The sequence below is a fragment of the Ochotona curzoniae genome, unplaced genomic scaffold, assembly GCF_017591425.1.
Source record: "Ochotona curzoniae isolate NIBS_2020 unplaced genomic scaffold, NIBS_Ocur_1.0 contig_3498, whole genome shotgun sequence".
In the NCBI taxonomy this organism is placed as follows: domain Eukaryota; kingdom Metazoa; phylum Chordata; class Mammalia; order Lagomorpha; family Ochotonidae; genus Ochotona; species Ochotona curzoniae.
In genome coordinates, this window is record NW_024465885.1 from 31,046,894 (window position 1) to 31,060,119 (window position 13,226).

Consider the following 13,226-nt stretch of genomic DNA (forward strand, 5'->3'; position numbering starts at 1 on the left):
GAGCAGGATAGCTAAGTCACATGGCAGATTTATTTGCAATTCACTAAGCACTCTCCATACTGATTTCCATAGTTGTACTAGCCTACACTGCCAACAGTAGTGAAGGAGGGTAGCTTTCTCCCTACATCCATGCCAGCATGTGTTGTTAGCTGAGTTCTGAATGTAGGCCAACCTCACTGGAATTAGGTGGTACCTCAAGGTGGTTTTCATTTTTATCTCCCTGATGGCTAGGGAGCCTGAGCATCTTTTCATATGTCTGTTAGCCTTTTGAAACTGTTCTTTTGAAAAAATGTCTGTTCGTTTTCTTTGCCCATTTTGTTTGTTGTCCCTGGGTTTCTGAAGCGCTTTATAAATCTTGGATATTAGTCCCCTATTACTTGTGTAGTGTGCAAAACTTCTCCCATTCTATTGGTTGCTTCTTCACTCCAGGCCCTCTTTTTCTAATTTTTGCAATGGTACACTTTCATTTCGCTTCACAATCACAGAATTAACACTAAGTATAGACACCACACAGAAAGTAAAAAAAAAAAAATTGAAATCTATTTTTCCTCAGGCGCATTCCAAAGGCTGCAAATAACTAAGCCACATATTATCAATGTCACTTATACAGATTACTTTTTGTACTCCTGTGTATCAGTTGTCACAGATCAGAAAAAGAAGACATGGTATTTTTCTTTGGGGAACTGGCTTATTTCACAGAGCATAATGGTTTACAAGTGCATCCATTTAGTCGCAAAAGACAAGTTTCATTCTTTTTTTATGGTTTAATTGTATTGCATGCTGTGTATATACCACATTTTCTCTATCTAGTCGCCCACTGATGCATTTCTGGTTCGATTCCATACCTTAGCTATTGTGAATTGAGCTACTATATCATGGGCATACAGACAATTCCCTCATTTGCTGAATGCATTTTGTTTGGATAAATTCCCTGGAATTGGATGGCTGGGTAAAATTATTATCTTGCTGCCAAACCCTCAGCTAACAGATTAGAACGTGGCTATTTTTTGCTTTGTGTGTGTGCTTCTTCAATGCATTATCTTTTGTTAGAAACTGTTTTTATTTACTTGAAAAGCAATGAAACAAAGGAAGAGTATGAGACGGAGGGAGCTCTTTCATCCACTGCTTTACTTCCTTTGGGGTTTGTCCCCACAACAGCCAATGCTGGGCCAGGCTGATGCAAGGAGCTCGTCCCAAAGGGTGACCAAGATGAAGCATTTGAGCCACTCAATGTGTACATCAGCAGAACACTGGATGAGAAGCAAAGCAGAGAATCAAAGCAAAATCCTCTGTCTTGAGATGCAGGCATTCCACTGCTGAGCCAGAAGCTTATCCTGTAACTATTTCCCCCCTGCAGGGTCAAATAATGCTCAATCTTTGGGTAGAAAAGTCTGACTCTATGGGTCCTCTGAAAATCCCAGATGATGTTGTGTAGTCTAGAATATTCACAGGTTGTTCTCATCTTTAAATCAAAGTTGAGCATGAGTTGGGATAAGGGCAGACCAGGCCGGAAAGGACAACATCTGTTGGCGTCATGTGAGCTGAATCGGGGAAAGCCAGGCTGGGCTGACTGTTCCAACTGGTGCATGCATAAGCCAGAGTGGGTATGGGTTGGCTGGGTTTTGCCATGGCATCAACTGATAGATGCTGGCATGAGGGACAAATTCCATCAAGTTAAACTGCAGAATCACTTGGAGAATGCCTGATTCAGGAGTGGGAGTGGGCCCAGTAGGGAAATAGTGGGCACCTCCCTCTTAGGTTACTACTTCCACAGGAAAGCATGACAACCAGGACTGGGGCAAGAATGGCTAGGCAGAGCGTGGCAACCACCAGCACGTTTGTGGGCTAGATAGTGGGACTGGTCTAGTTGAACTAGGCTTCAATGCCCATTGACATGTATGAGAGCTCAATGTGGTGTGGGACAAACTAGACCAGTCTGCTGTACATACTGGCAAGCATGATAATCAAGGCAGGGGCAAGCCTGGTGGGTGTTATTGCAAGTCACTGACTAGGCTGCAGCTCCCACTTGTTTGTGTGAGGACCAAGTGTGTGGTGGGCAGGATCAGACTGGGCTGCAACACCCATTGATTTGTGTAGAAGACAGGGCTGGAAACAGAACTGACCTAGCAATTGCAACCATCAGCATATACATAAGCTAAATGGAGTGATGGACTGTATCGGATCCTATATTGGCAAGCACACAAGAATGAGGTCTGGGATCACCTCAGATAAAGTTTCTTTGGGGCCCCCCCAACTGAACTGCTGGACTCAATAACCTCAACCATGGATAGATGTGCAGGTTCTTTGGTCTAACTGTAGCGTTATGTGTCAGAGCTGAGCCTCCCCGGTGGCTTAGATGTAGCAATGGACAGCATATTCAGGTGCACATGGAGGATATGGCAGTACATTCGAGTCTGCAGAAAACACCTGTTACCATAACAGAGAACAGAGGACAGAACAAACCAATCAACTACCGCAGCCAAGTGTTGGCAGTGAATATTTGGGCAAACAGACTATAAGGTAGACTGTATGAACCAGTGGATTCTGGAGAGATTTCATCATGCTTGGAGTGGCAAGACTGACAGTAATTCAAACTGTTGAACTATTAAAGTCTCTTGAGCAGGACCTTCAGAGCATGCCCCACATCGGGGACCCTGATATGGTATCAGGTGACTGTCCTCCATCCCAGGATACAGAAGCATTTGAGAGGCTCGATGTGGCTTCTCTTAACTCCCTCTTTCCCCAGATACAGAAAAAAAAAAGAAAAATGTGGAAATGATGGTCTCATCCACCTTTCTGTTGCCCTTAACTCTTATCACCCTAATCAACTACATAAAAATCATCGAAATAAATAAAATTTAGTAACAGTTTCATTGAGAATCCATTTAAAATTTTTAAAGATATATCTTGACAATAGGATGCTGGCCTGTCTGCTGTTGTCTGTACCTATGATGTCAGAATACATTTAAATGTCAGAATGATGGACTTATGACTACTTATGAAGGACTCTACTCTTGTAATACGGGAGAAATCAGTTGGCGGGAGAAAGGAATCTGGGGATGGGGTAAAGAAAATCCCAGAACCTATGGAATTGTATTATATAATAAAATAGAATAAAATATTTTATAAAGAACAAAATCCTGGCAGTAATGAGAAAACATTTATGACAGCCTCAATACATTATTCTGCCATGAAGCAATGCAGCTTATCCCACTAAGAATGATCTTCCTTAAAATACATCCTATAACAGCTTTATGTACAGTTTAACATCTGTCCAAGTAAAAAAGGCTTATTTCTATTAATTACATCAAGAAAGCCCAGCCCATCACTACAGAATTGGCTGTGACCATTTTTATAATACCTGTTAACCTATAATACAACGTGGTTTGATATTTAAATATAAAAACTTGACATGGTCAGTATTTAATAAATACTACTTTAAAAATAATTGCTTGTAATTGCTCTGACCTAAGGTCATTTTAACGAGCATTTAAGCATAAACATGGAATGCCATCAAGGTGCAGTTGTCACCATTTGTGACACCAATATCCCGTAAGAGTGCCAGTTCCTATCCAGCTCCTTGCTAATGTGCCTAGGAAAGGGACAGAAAATGGCCAAAGTGCTTGAGTCCACAGGACTCACATGTAAAAGTTGAATAAAGTTATGTGTTTGGACTCTGGCCTGGTCCAATCCCGGCCCCAACTCTGGTCATTTAGAGAGTAAATCAACAGATAAAAGATTCTTTCCCTTTCTCTGTCTTTCACTCTTAATACATAGATCTCTTGCAACATAACAAAATTGGATGAGACTCATTCTTATATTTCACAAATTATATCACCTTCCTGTCCAGTAGCAAAAGCAAAGTCTAGGGCTCAGTGCAGTAGCCTAGTGGCTAAAGTCCGAGCCTTGCATGCACCAGGATACCTTACAGGCATCAGTTCATATCCTGGATGCTCCACTTTTCCAGCTACCCCGTTTGTGGCCTGGGAATAATAGATGGCCAAAGTCTTGGGACCGTGCACCTATGTTTGAGACACAGAAGAAGCTCCTGGCTCCTGGCTTTGGATTGACTCGGTTCCGGCTGTTCTGACTGCTGTAGACACTTGTGGGATGAACCAGTGGATGGAAGATCTTATTCTGTTATGTCCTTCTCTCCATAAATCTGACTCTCCAGGAAAACCTAAATAGGGCCCGGTACAGTGGTCTAGTGGCTTAATCCTTGCTTTGAATATGCTGGGATCCCATATGGGCGCTAGTTTGTATTCCAGCTGCTCCATTTAGCTTCCAGTTCCCTACTTGCGGTCTGGGAAAGCAGCTGAGGACTGCCCAGTGCCTTGGGACTCTGCACCCATGTGAGAGACCTAGAAGCAGCTCCTGGCTCCTGGCTTCAGATCAGCACAGCTCCAGCCATTGCAGTCACTTAGGGAGTGAATTATCAGATGGAAGACCTTCCTCTCTGTCTCTCCTCTTTATATCTGACTTTATAATGAAAGTAAGTAAATCTTTGAAATAAATTTTCTAAGACTTTAGTGTTTATTTCAAAAGTGCAACTACTAAAGTAAAATGTGGGAGTGAGCTCTTGGTGCTATATTTAAGGTATCTCTTATAACACCCGCATCCCATACCAGAGTTCAAGTCTCAGCTCTCTCCTGATCCAGATTCAGGCTAATGCACACACTGAGTCATGAAAAATGGCTCAAATACTTGGGTCACTCCCTTTCACCCACATGGGAGGAGAGATTGAATTTTGGTCTCTCAACTTCAGCTTGACTCAGCCCCAATGCTTCAGACATTTAAACCGTGAACCATCACATGGAAGTTCTCACTCTATGAATATATCCTTCAAGTAAATATAAAAACAAATTTTAGAAAAAATCCTGAAATAAGCAATACAATTTTTAATAAAACATTTTATTTAATAAAACATTTTTTCTGGGGGTAGGCATGGTGGCATATCAAGCAATGCCTCTGCCAGTAGCACTGGCTCCTCAAATGGTCAAACATTCAAGTCCTTTCTGCTCTACTTCCGGTCCAGCATCCTGATAATGACCTGGGAAGCAGCAGAGGACAGCAATAAGCTTTGATGCAAGCCTCGATGCTCCTCACCCATGAGAGAGACCTGGAAGAAGTTCATGGCTACCAGCTTCAGACCTGCTCAGCTCTGGCCATTGTGTCCTTTTGGGGAGCAAGTCTGTGGAGGAAAGATGTCTCTCTGTACTAACTCTTTCAAGTAAGATAAATAAATCTTAACATTTTAAAAATATATTTTTTTTAAATTCAAAAATGACCTGAAACGTTTCATACAAATATAATTGACTCATACTTTATTCTCTTTAAAAAACTGTCCTACAGAAAGTTATAGTAATGATTTTATGTGTCTATACTCTAAGATTCCCAAGTTCTCTTTGTTCTAAACCATTTGAAAATAAGTTGTATATACTCCTAAATGTTCCACCATGAATTTTTAAAAACATTCTTGTCTATTTACCTAAACAAAATACAATCCTAAAAAACTCTCATCCCTCAGTACTATTCCAGTATCATTTTCTGTTCAGCATTCTCTTTTCTTTACATTTTTGAACAATAGAGTTACACATAAAGGGAGAGACCCAGAGAGAGAGAGATCTGTTTGATGGTTCATTTCAAAAATGGCCAAAATGGCCAGGACTGGGCCAGGCCAAACCAGTAATCTAGAACTCCACCCTGGTCTCCCATATTATTGCAGGGGTCCAAGGACTTGAGCCACCCTGCATTGCTCTTCCAGGTGCATTAGCAGGGAGCTGGATCACAAATGGAGCAACCAGGACTCAATTCTGGTGTCACAGGCAGTGACCTAACCCATGGTGACTGCACCCCGACACAGCCCCCTTCACACTGCCGTTTACACTAATACTTTGTGTGATCACACATTACATCTGGTTGCCATCTAACTTTAGTCTGTTCCAATCTGAAACTTCATTCCATCTTCCATGGACCTGTCACATTTATGGAGTATCAGGCACATTTCTTGGAACAGTTCACCTTCGGTTTGTCTGGCATTTCCTCAGGCTTAAATACAAGTTACGCATTTTGACGCGATTGGTACAAGAATTATCATACACTTTTAAGTGCATCACATTTGGTGCAAACTGACATCAGCAGTATCCATTATTCACATAGTTAATCAAGTCTTCATTGTGCAGAAATTTTTGAGGATAAGTAATTGATTCATAGCCTCTGTTCAGATTTGTCAGAAAGTGGAATTAATCCAAATATATTTCAACTGATGAACAAACAAAGTGATACCTTTTGTGGAAGATTTTCTATAAAAAGGAACAAACTGTCTCTATTAGTCATTCTTTCATTACTGTTATAAAATATTCAAGACAGGCTCACTCTACACAGAATAGAGCCTTATTTAGCCTACAGTTTTGGAGACTGAAGGGCATGGCACAGTCATCTCTCACGTACAGCATGACACGATAACCCTGCTGTTGCTGCCTACATGCAGGAGCAAGAGATGGTCTCAGTACAAGGAAGTCAGAGAGCCGGGGAGCATTGGGTTTGATTTAATAATAATATCTTAAGTTTTGAAGGCAAGGTTCCCAGTAAAACCTAATGACCTCACTGCTAGGCTCCAATCTCTTCAAATTGAGAGGTTGTGGAACCTTCATCATCCTGGGGACCAAGCCTCTGATACATGAACCCTTAGGAGACAACCAAACCATACTCAAACCATAGCACTACTGAAACATAACAACTTAGATGAATCTCCAAAGCAGGACACTGTTCAACAATGTCAGCCTGAGAAAATTACACACTACAGGATTCTTGGAGGCCTGGCACCACTGCATAGTAAGCTAAGCCTTCACCTGTATTGCAGGCATCCCATATGAGTGCCAGTTCATGTTCCAGCTGCTCCACTTCCAATCTAGCCCCCAGTTTATGACCTGGGAAAGTAACACAGAATGACTCAGGTCTTTGGGTCCTTGAACCAGGTGGAAGACCTGTAAGAAGTACCTAGCTCTTGGCCTCAATTGGCTCAGCTCCAGCTACTGCAGCCATTTGGAAGTGAACTAGGAGATAAAAGACCTTTGTCTCTCCTGTCTAATACTGCATTTCAAATACTAAAATATTTTAATTTCTAAAAAATTATATACTACATGATTCCATGTTTCTGATGCTCTTGTTTAAAAATGTATACAAATGGGGCCCAGCGCGGTGGTGCAAGTGGTTAAAGGTCCTCGCCTTGCACACCCGGGATCCCATATGGGCGCCGGTTCTAATCCCGGCAGCCCCGCTTCCCTTCCAGCTCCCTGCCTGTGGCCCAGGAAAGCAGTCGAGGACGGCCCAAAGCTTTGGGACCCTGCACCCGCGTGGGAGACCCGGAAGAGGCTCCTGGCTTCGGATCGGCATAGCATCGGCCCGTTGTGCTCACTTGGGGAGTGAATCATCGGACGGAAGATCTTCCTCTCTGTCTCTCCTCTCTGTATATCTGCCTTTCCAATAAAAAAATAGAAATAAATCATTAAAAAAATGTATACAAATGGAAAATAGACTAGTAGTCATTAGGAGTTTGGAGAGGTAAGAAATGAAGAAATAGCGCCAGAGGCAACCTGTAGCATCAGCATTCTACATGTGCTTCTGTCCCAGCTGCTTCAGTTCCAATCCAGCTCCCTGCTAATGGGCCTGGGAAATCAGCCAATGGTGGTCCAAATACTCAGGTCCCTGCACCCATGTGGGAAACCTGAAAGAAGCTCCTGCCTCCTGCCTTTCAACATACCCAGCTCAGGCCATTGTGGTCATTTAGGGAGTGAATCAGTTAACGAATCATCTCCCTCTCTCTAACTCAAGTAAAATAAAATCTGTTTCAAAAAATTAGTAAAGAATCTTAAAGTGATCGAACCACTCTTGATGGTGATGGCTACATGAACTCAGACTGTCTTAAAATTCATTAAACTACACAAAATGTAGCTTAATTTTATAATTAGATAATTTTAATAACTTTAATTAGCCTATAAGAAAATGAGAGTTGTAAACATTCCATTCCCTTAATAAACACAATGGTTTATACATACAATTCCATTCTTTCACTTCCCACCTGAGCACGACTTTCTGTTCTTTTTAAAATTTTTATGATGAAGTTCCATAGGCTAGGGGATTTCCCTTGTGCCTTTCCCATCTACCCTCTCTCCAACTCCGACTCTTGGTTCTACAAAAATCTTGCAGGGACATAAAGGAGCTCTTCCAGTCTTTCCACTGAGAATAAATCCCGATGAGAGAAGAACTCGCACTGGCAGCAACTGTATTTGAATGACAATCTGTAGTATAGGGTCTTTCCCATGTTTCCAGATTCTTGAACAAATGTGACTTGGCATGGACCTTTTATGCAAGACCTATATGCCTATAAAAACTTCAAAAAACCTGGCATGCTTTTTAAGTTGTACTTTTTATTATCATTTTATGATACCGTTCCATAGGCACTAGGATTTCCCTTATCCGCTTACCAATTTCTTCCTCCCCGAATTCCCCTATATCATTACTATAGTAGAGTTTTTCATACACGGTCATATGTCCATCATTGCAGGCATGGAAAATCAGCAGAGTCCAACATCCCATTTTCAAGATATAGTAAACAGTTTCATTCGGAGTCCATCTTTTTTTGGAAGAAGAGGTGCATACTGCATTGTATCCTCACATCCAGATATCATAGTCTCCATTACAAAGTTACTATACATCCCCTTAATTGAAAGTCACAATATAAAAACAGGAAGGGGGTCTCAGGACGGGGCATCTCATGCACAAATCCCAGAAGACAACCACCATGTGCACGTGGTGAGCTGTCCCCAGGCCTGCCTGGGCTCCGGGGATGCTCCCTTCAGGGTGAGTACACCGAGGGGGGAGGTCTCTGTGACTAGGCAGGTCCGGGACCCACCTGCCACCTACTTTGGGCTGTGAATGGGATTGGGGAGGGGTGCGACCTTGGGCCTGGGAGTTTAAACTTCCAGCAGCCTCCCGGTAACTGGTGGGTCTCAGGACTGGGCATCTCATGCCTGGATCCCAGACGACAGCCACCATGTACATGTGGTGAACTGTCCCCAGGCAGCCAGTGCGCCATTTGGAGCCAGGCTACACCTGCTGGCTGACCGGCCTGGGAGCTCTGGGGTTTTGGTTCTTTGAGTCGCTGCTTAGGTAGATCCAGGTTGAAAGCTGACTACCAAATACCAGTCCATGCAAAAGCTATGGCTCTCAGGGATTGTCCTGCAGAATTATATCATGTTACCTGTCATGATGATGGATCAGGAGAAGGGTCACATTAACCAAGCCATTACATTAACTAGCACTTAAGAACCATAAGCGTGGGTAAATTCTGTGAGGGATGTGTGGGCCACATCCTGTGAAAATTCTAGTCCCACTGGTTATCTCACGAGTTGGGGTGGTGATGGACTAAGCTAGGTGTGACCAAGGAGCCTGCCATCAATCACAGGTAAAGGAACCCCCAATAGTCTGGTCTGGTCAGGCAGCAGCACCCAAATGTGCATCCTGAATAGGGTGACGGGTGGGCCGTGCTGCAACATTCACCAGCTCATACAAGGGCAAATGGAAGGCCAGACTGCTCTGGGCACTAGCCTAAACCCAATGGCATGTATGAGAACTGAGTCTGAGAGTGGATTACGTGGAGGCACTTGGGAAACTTCCCTGGCGAGTCATAGCCCCTGCTGGTGAACATGTGGTCCAGACCTGGGGGGTCGGACAAGCTGGGAAAAGTAGCTCCAGCAGCTGGCAAATATGTCAACTGGCAATGGAATAGGGTAGATCAGGCAGGACTGAGCAAACCTTAGCCCACAAGCAAAACTAGAAACCAGCATGGAGCACAGGTCATGCCAAGCTGGGCTTTTCCTACTAGTCTGTGTGAGCCAGGAACGCTAAGCCACAGTGTCTAAGCAGAGATCAGGACAAGTAAGGGGCTGTGCCAAGCTGAGTCAGAGCAACCACTGGCATGCATGTGATCTATGGCTGGGAATAGGTCTGACTGAGGGGAAAACGGGACACCCCAGCTGGGTGGAGGTTCCCACCAAGGGGCTCACGAGCTGGAATGGGGGCTGTGTTCTGGTCGGGAAACGGTTGCAGTCTCTGTTGGCACAAGTGTGGATTGCGATCCGATGCACTGAGCCAGGCCAGACTCCAACACCCTCTGGTGTCCTGAAGGACCAGGATAGATGTGTGATGGACTAGGCAAGGTCTCAACACCTACTGAGCCATGTGTGAGCCATATGTGGGTATGGACAAACCACAGCTGGGCTGAAACATCCAACAGCAAGGACCAGTTTGGGTTGAAGGCCAGTCAGGAAAAGCCATTGTTCCTGCTATGACAGGAGGTGAACTGAGTAGGGCTGGCTCATGGACCCACTGGTAAGTGTGAAACCTGGCATTGGGAAGGGTTCTGATGGAGTAGCCTGGGCAACTCCTCTGGCAGGACACAGACCCGGCAGGTAAGCACATGAAACATGATAGGAAACAGCCCAGAACAGGCCATGGAAAGTTACCCACTGGCATACAATTGGCAGGGGTCGGCAGCTGACCAGGCTGAATCTGTTCACGTTATCCACTGGCAAATTCAAGCACCAGAACAGTGTGGGTTGAGCCAGGTTCGGTCACAACAAAGAATAGTACACAATACAGAATGCCAAAGTGAGGTTGCCTGTACGGGAAAGCACCGTAGTGCTCAACCAGCACACTTGAGAACCAGGAAGGGAGGTGGCAGAGCTGGCAGGGGAATAAGGGGTGGTTCCTTTGCTGGACAGCTACTCCCACTGGAGAGCATGGGCTGAGATGGGGGCAGACCAGACTAGGCAGGGCTACAACACCTGTGCACCTCAGGTGGACTAGATCAGGGAAAAGCCAGGCTGGGCTGATTTTTCCTACTGGTGCAAACAAAATTAGAGTGGGTGAGGGTTGTTTGGGCTGAGCCACAGCATCAGCTGCAAGAAGCTGGCACTGGGGGCTAGTTCTGTCAAGTCAAACCACAGAACCACCTGGAGAGTGCATAATCTGGGAGTGGGAGAGGCCTGGGAGGGAAATAGTGGGCTCCTCCCTCTTGGGTTACCACTTTCACGGGAGGGCATAGAACTAGCCAGGACAGTGGCTTGGGTGGAAAGGAGTATGGAACAGACTGGACTACTGCTACACTTACTGGCAAACCTGGGTATGGGGCAGGCCTGGTGGGGGTTATTGTGGGTCACTCCAACTAGGCTGCAGCTCCCACTGGTTCATGCAAGGGCCAGTATGTGCTGGGTAGAACCAGGCTGGACTGAAACACCCATTGGTTCCAGTGGAAGTCGGGGCTGAAAACAGAACCAACCCAGCAATTGCAACCACCAGCTGATGGGGCAATGGACTGTGCTGTGCCCTGTACTTGCTAGCACATATAAGAATCTGGTCCAGAAACACGTCAGACAAAGTTTCACTGGAGATCTCCTCAATCAACATGCTGGACTCAGAACCCTAACCAGGAAAAGAGAAGACAGAGCAAGTCAACCAACCATCCCAGCTCTATCTTGGCATGGGGCAAACAGACTATGGACTATGTCAACCAGTGAAATCCTCATGGACCCCATCCTGCTTGGAGTGGCAAGACTGGCAGCGATTCATAACTGGTGAACTATCAAACCACCTGAGCAAGAACCTCGGAGCATACCCTACATCTGGGACCTGAGGTGGTTGGGAAATTGAGTGGCCCTTCTCCCTTAATACCTCCCTTTAAACATGAAGGAAACAATTTGGAAAAAATAGTCTTACCCACTTTTTGTAGCTCTTGACTCTTTTTACCCGAAGTAACTAAGATTGTAAAAATATATTTAAGAAATAAAATTTTAAAAAGATAAAATAAAATCAACAGGAAGAATAGAAATTTACAACACCACGAAGTTAAATAACATGCTGCTAGATATGATAGTCTCCATTACATAGTTACTATACATCCCCTTAAATGAAAAGCCACAAAACAAAATCAGCAAGGAAGAAAAAGAAGTTAACACTGAAGCTAAATAACATGCTACTGAATGACTAATGTATTGCTGAAGAAATGAAGAAAATCAAGAATCTTTGTGAAGAAAATGATGCTGCGGTATGATCCATGAGTCATTGCAGAATTTAGGAAAGTATTTTGAAGAGGTGAAACAGAAAAAAATCAAAATCCATGAGATAGTTTCCAATGATCTTTGTTGGTGAAATGTGTCTCCTGTAGGCAACAACAAAATGTTTTGTTTTGCTTTTTTTTATTCCAGTCGACTTATCCATGACATTTGATGAGTTTGAATCATTTACATTCAGGATTAATATGAATGGGTGGTAATTTGGTCCTGTCATTTTAGTAATCAGTTGTTCATTTTGTCTTCTGTTATTTTACTGGGATGTTCTTTGCATTTGCCTTTGGTTTTGGTGGGCGCTGTTCCTTTTCTGTCAAGAGAAGATCTTTAAGTATCCCCGATACTATTACAGTAGTATATTCCTTCAACAACAGCCACACGTCCATCATTCTACTGTTTAAGTATATCCTGATATTGTTGGTATAGGCAATGATCAAAAGTCCAGCATTCTATTGTCAACACATATTTCACAATTTGATTGGGACTCCATGTTTTATTTAGGAGTAGAGATGCATACTGTAATGTATCTTCACTTCTAGGTATGCTAGCCTCCATTATGTAGTTCTTCTAGGTGATAAAGTGTTTTAATAAATGATCAGGTGACATGTTAAGGTTCAAGGTGGTAAAGGGTAAAGTAAAACAATAGATTTTTATAGAGAAAAATGGCTGCTAAGAAGGAAAAAGAGATACTTCAGAGCTCTCCAAAAAGTCCCTGTTCTCTAAGACCCAGCTAAAAACACCCGATTCTCTCTATAATAGGTGTTTTCTATTTTGTATTTACCTTAGTCAATACACTCAGCTTCTGGAGAAAAGCTGGCTGTCTAACAATCCTAGCACCGGATAGACTTCCAGAAATATTGAAGAAATCAAGGAAGGCAGGGTGTAAGGAGAAGACAGGTGTGTAAGAAGCACTTCATAATCGAGATAAGGGTTGCGCTCAGGGTATGAGTTGAAGTGAGCATTCACTGAGTTGTTTTCTTGAAATATCCTTTCTATTTGGTTTTTACTTTTAGTTTATGAGTCGTACGAATCTGATTAAGACTGAGGACTCTGAAAGTTACTATGGGAAACCCTCAAATGTAACCAGAGCAAAGGAGG